The sequence below is a fragment of the Nannospalax galili genome, unplaced genomic scaffold (assembly GCF_000622305.1).
Source record: "Nannospalax galili isolate Female #2095 unplaced genomic scaffold, S.galili_v1.0 scaffold1382, whole genome shotgun sequence".
Classification (NCBI taxonomy): domain Eukaryota; kingdom Metazoa; phylum Chordata; class Mammalia; order Rodentia; family Spalacidae; genus Nannospalax; species Nannospalax galili.
Genome location: NW_008348397.1, coordinates 246,780 through 252,779, shown reverse-complemented (window position 1 = coordinate 252,779; position 6,000 = coordinate 246,780). Strand labels below are relative to the sequence as shown.

Genomic DNA, 6,000 nt, shown 5'->3' with positions numbered 1-6,000 from the left:
GGAGCCGCGGGCCCGGGGCCCGGGGCCCCCGAGGGGGCGGCCGGCCCGCGCGGACGGCAACAGGACGGCTGGAGCGGGGGCCGCGCCTCCCGTGCCGCCCGGGTGAAGGCGCCCGATAGGAGCAGGGACACGCCGGCTAGTCGCTGGGACAGACGCCTCCCCCTCCGGGGCGGCCCAGGCACTGCGCCAGCCCAATCTTGGCCCTATGTCAGAGGCTCTGAGCGGTCCTCCTGCAGGCACAGCAACACATCGACGATGATACCCTGAAAACACGGATTCAGACTGTCCAAATCACACAGTGGGCCTATCCTGCGCGCGCGCGCACACACACACACACACACACACACACACACACACACACACACACACACACACCACACGGGAATGCACAGGAGCTTAGCACACCCTCAGAAACACATGCAAGCTGTGGGCTTCACACACAGAACAACCATCCTCCACACCCAGCCCCAGAGCCACACACCACCCTCACAGACCTGCAGTGTGGACACCCTTCCCTGTCACATAAGGATACATTTTGGACACCTTTCCATGCAAACACCCCCATCTCATGGGGGACACATTTGTAAGCACAGTCACTGTGCCCCTGAAAGTACACCAAACCCTCAAACCCCACCGAGATGCTCACTTAATCATATACAAGCAGGCTGGTGAGGGGCACACAGGGCACAGCGCACACAGCTAGCCCAGAGCAAAGTGTTGCAGAGTGATAAAAGTACTCTCTGGCTGCAGGGGGACCCCATGCTTCTCCCCAGAAGGAAGCATATCCATTCCTCTTCCCCAGGGCCCTTGTTCTTGAGCTGAGCTGAGGGTCAGCTCTGGGCTGGCCTCTCTTGCTCTGTCACCTGGCTGATGCCAAATGCTGCCCTCTCTCCTTTTCTAGTTCTTCAGACTCTTCTCCAGCAGGGCAGGGCTGGCAGGGGCCTGGCTAGTGAGTATTCCTACCAAGTGCATGAAAGTATTTATCATTATAACTACTCACTGTGGCCTAATTTACACACGGGGAAGGAAAGGGGGGCCCAGGAGCACCCAGTCTGTTATGGCAGCAGGGGACACCAGCCAAGAGCCCATCTAGGAAGGAGGGCCACAGGGAAGCCTCTTGGGAAGATCCATCTTGCCAGCCACTGTTCCCAGCAGATAGACTTGCCAGGAAGGTGACCTATGTGAGAGGTACTACAGGAAAGGAATAGGAGAGGAGAATGGGGACAGAGGTAGGGGTGGGCAGGATGGAGGGAGGGAAGAACAGAGGAGGAAGGGTGAGGGTGAGGCCCAGGGTGGGGGGGATCATGTCAGCCAGAGAGCGGTTTTGTTCTCCTGTTTCCTGTTTGCTGCTTGTGGGACCCACGCAGGAGCTGGACCCCAACCTCCACCCTGCGGAAGCCCGGCGGGAAGAGCAAGGCTACCATGAGCTGAGTCAGGACTCAGTCAGGGAGAGCAGGAAAGGACCAGTCAGGGACAGCAGGGCAGCCAGGGACAGCAAGACGAGTCAGTATCTCTCCCAGTTTCTGGATGGCTAGAAAACCAAGGATTCTGGGTCTGACCAACTCCTACTCTGCCCCTCCTTGTTACTTCTTCCCAAAGATCGACCCTCATAGACCAGGTGCCATCCTCACCAAGATGTCCTCAGCCATGCTGACTCTGGGACCCTGAGTGGAAGGCAAAGACACAAAGACATCCTTGGCTCCCCCATCTGGTCTGCTCTACCAACAAGCAGCCAGTAAGTCCTTCAAGCTGTCTAAATGCCTTTCCTTATTTTTTAAAAGCTTTTATTTATGAGTATGTGATCATGAGAGCACACATGTCACCTCCCGCATGTGGAGGTCAAAGCAAAACCTCAAGTGTCAGTCAGTCCTCACCTTCCACCCAGGCCTCAGGCTTGTGCAGCTAGCGCTTTTAGCCGCTAAGCCATCTCCCCAGGTCCCTAACTGCCTTTTATTTCACAAGGCCAGATCCTATATCTAAGGAAAGGGACTCTTCACTCTTATACCCCATGGGCCCCTCATGGCTGACCAGTGCTGTTGTGTGTCTGATCCAGACTTCAACAGCTCTGACTGCTATAGGGAGAGAGAGCAAAGGAGGAGACTGCCTGGGGCATCTGTGTCCAGGGCTACAGAGACCTTGAAAGAGACCAGCAATCTCCTGTGTCCACTTCCTGCCTTTTAATCTGGTAGAAACAGAGAAGGCTGCCTCAGCAGGGAGGCAGAGGAGAGAGTTACAGGGCTGGTTGCACTGCACATAGTAGGGTCTCGAAGGTGGGACACAACTTGAACAAATGATCTTCTAGGCCTGGGGAGCCCGCTCAGCCTGTTTCCTCTGGGAAAGGAATGTGGGGTGGGCCCCAGAGCCCAAGGGGGAGGGGGTAAGCCTGGGAAATACCAGGCGTTGCTGAGATTCTATTCCAAGCCTTCCTGCCCAGTGTGTCCTCCCCCCACACCCTGCCCGCTTCCTCCCCCACTGCAGGAATCACCCACGGGCCTGACCCCTCCCAGCCCCCTAGATGGACCAGCTGGCAAAATCTATTCCACCTATCTTTCTGGGGGTCCCTGGAGAGGGACAAGGGCTACACCCTTAAAGGGAGGGCACCCAGAATTCTGGAAAGTACTTTTGCTTGTGACCCTTCCCTAGGTACTGGATATCCAAAATAACTAGCTTTCTTTCTTTCTTTCTTTCTTTCTTTCTTTCTTTCTTTCTTTCTTTCTTTCTTCCTTCCTTCCTTCCTTCCTTCCTTCCTTCCTTTCTTTCTTTCAAGACAGGATCTCACATATGGTCCTGGTGGCATAAAACTCTATGTGTAGCTCGGGCTGGTCATGGTAATCCCCCTGCCCTCTGAGTATTGGGATTACAGGCACATGCCACCACTCCCAGTTCAGTTTTGTTTTTGTTGTTATTTTGGCTTTTTGCTTTTTTTGGAGACAGGTCTCTCTATGTAGCTAAGGATGACCTTGAACATCTGATCCTCCTGCCTCCACTTCTCAAGTGCTAGAATTATAAGCCTGCACCATTACCTGGCTCCCACTTATTAATTACAGAAGAGAAGACTCAAAAAGGACAAGGGACAGAAAAGGAGAAGGCTTGGCTTTTGGACATGAGCTTTATCCCAGGGTTCTGAGCCCATCTCCAGACTCCTCTACAGTACCCTCTGGGTTAGCCATTCAATTACCACATCTGGAGTGGTGCCGTGGGCCAGGGTGAGACCCTTGAAAACAAGCCAATGTAATCCCTGCCAGCAGTGCCCTTCCTTTAGGAGTGTCTCCCAGCCTCCCAGCTCCTGAAGCTTCAGGGGTCCCTCAGCTCTAGACTCAGATCCAGGCAACTACCCCCAGTGCCATTTGGGGGGGTCCACACACACAAAGGAAGCTTCTGGTATCAGAGGCCTAGGTATATGAAAGGGGCAATGGTGGGGGCAGAAGCTCCCAGGCTAGCCCTCCCAGGAGAAGAGGGTCAGGGCTAGAAGAGCGGAAGCCTGTAAGGCCTGAGTCTGACCACCAGGAACTAGGAAAGGGGAGGAGACCTGTCCTGAGGCCCAAGGGTCAGGGACAGAAGGAGGGAAGCTCAATTCGGCCGGCTTTTCCTTCCTCTGGCTTGCTCAGCACCTCCTCTCAGACCCTAACTCCCAAACCACAGGTGGCCAACAAGGGCCCCATCCAGAGAATCATCCATCTGCTCTCTCATACCATTAAACACAGACCCATAGCCACTTACAACCTCACACACAGGACAAATCTATAGTAAGGGCCATCCCAGGCATGTGGGCAATGCATATATAATGCCTGCCCTTGGGCCCACACCTCTACCCTCTGGCCCAGTCTCCTCCCTCCAGGACAGTGCCTTCTGGGCCTCCTCCACCCTTTAGCCTCATTCAGATCCAGGTTCCCAGCCCTGTTGGGGCAGAGGCCCCTTCTGACATGCCCGAACAGGCCAAGTTGACAAGCCAGCCAGGCAAGCTGCGGCTCCCAGACCCTCCATATACACACCACCACAGCTGGGAGCTTGGGAACCCTGTGCTGGTCTGGCAGGCAAACATTAGGCAGTTCAAAGTGTCTCCCCAGATCCCATGCTCTCCCCCTTTCAAGTCACCGTGCTCAGGGTTAGGATGTTCTGTGACATGCCGCTCCCCCACAAAGTAGGTCACAGCCCAAGAAGAAGGCTAGGGCAGGGGAAGAAGCAATCTATGCTTGACATCCAACTGCTAGGAGGGGCAGGGATAATCCTGGACAGGGGTTAGCACCTGAGCCTGGAGTCTACACCAATAAAATGGGAGTGATAGGAACTTCCACCCAAAGGATGTTGGGAGAATTAAATCAATTAAAGAAAGTCTCAGCAGAGTGCAGTAGGCACATGCCTGTAACCTCAACACTGTGGAGGCTGAGGCAGGAGAACAGTTTGAGGCCAGCCTGGTCTATATAGTGAGATCATGTCTCAAAAAACAAAAAAATAAAAGACCCAGCACAAGCCCAGAGCACACAGTCGAGGTTTGATAATGCAAGCTGTTTGACACTCAGACATTCAGACACTGGGTTTGAACAAAACACGGTTACACAGCACTCACTCACAGAGATAGGCACTCATTTGCCCTCAGGAGCATCACAGCCCACCCTAGGCTCCCACGGGCTCAGAGGCAACCCCTTCTATCACAGAATTAGCAGGCCCAGAGGCCTAGCTTTTAGGCCCCTTGGGAATGGTCAATACGGACCCCAAGTGGAGGCTGCTCCCAGCAGACAAGGAGCATGGAAAAGGTGCCAGGCTGGCAGGCTCTCCGCCCAGCAGGAAGGCTGGTGCCCGCCTCAAGGACGCCAGGGGAGAGGGGACCAAAGACAGTGCCTTTGCTCATGGTGGGAAATGAGTACTTGCTGAAGAAAGTGAGCCTGGACTTAGCCACAAAGTAAACACCAGGGCCATTGCCAGGGCAACAGCAGGCAACATGGGACACGGCCCACCGCAGTCCCCTCCACTCCAGTCCACTCCACCCAGCAGTCCTGGGCTGGCTGGGATCCTCTGGGTATCCTCTCCTCTCTCTAGGCCTACCAGTGGACTCCCCAGCAGGAAGAGACTGTACCTCCCCTGAGAGTAAGGATTTAATGTTTCACAGCACACTGGGGTCTCTGCATCTATCTGTCCCCATAGAAGATTCAGAGGACCCCATGGTATGGCTGCAGTCTTTTCCTCTGGACTGACAGCTCTCTAAGAATGAGAGTCATTGTTTTTTTAGAAATGGATTTTCCCTAGAGTGTCTTGTCCAGAGTAGGCTCTCAATTATTCAATTATTGAACAGGGGCAATAGCTCAGTCAGTAAGTGCTTGCCTTTCAAGCATAAGGATCTGAGTTCGATCCCCCAGTTTATGCCAGTAATGTTATCCCAGCACTCAAGAGGTAGAAGCAGGGGGATCCAAAGTTTAATGTCATATTCAATACACAATGAGTTTGAGACCAGCCTCAGTTGCATAAGGCCCTGTCTCAGAGAGAGAGAGGGAAAAGGAGGGAGGGAGGGAAGGAAGGAGGGGGGAGGGAGAGAGAGAGAATGAATTATTAAGATGGTGAGGAAATATATGAGGAAACTGGAATTGCACTGCTGGTGGGAATGTATTATAATGTACCTGCTGTGGGGAACAGTATGGAGCTTCTTTTAAAACCTAAATCTAGAATTACGATATGATCCAACAATTCCACTACTGAGTATATATACCCCAAAGAACCAAAAGTAGAAACTGTCTGTATACACATGTTCACAAGAGTATTCTTCACAATAGCTAAGAAGTAGAGAGATCCAAGCATAAATCTATGGATGAGTAAATGAACAATATGGTGTGTGTGATATGCATGTGGAACATTACTCAGCCTTAAAAAGGAATGAAGTTTTGATGGATGCTTCAATAACGATAAGCCTCGAAGACATGCTGAGTGAACTAAGCCAGACACAAAAGAAGAGACTGTATACAATTAATTCCATCTATATGTCACACTTAGATTCATAGAGACAGAAAG

At 52.7% G+C, this 6,000-nt stretch overlaps 1 protein-coding gene across 4 annotated transcripts in view; it reads right to left on the bottom strand.

Annotated features, from left to right (window-relative positions):
* Arhgap23 (Rho GTPase activating protein 23) overlaps positions 1-6,000 on the bottom strand; it is a 104,050-nt gene that overhangs the window by 68,347 nt on the left and 29,703 nt on the right. The gene's annotated exons all lie outside the window — the stretch shown is intronic.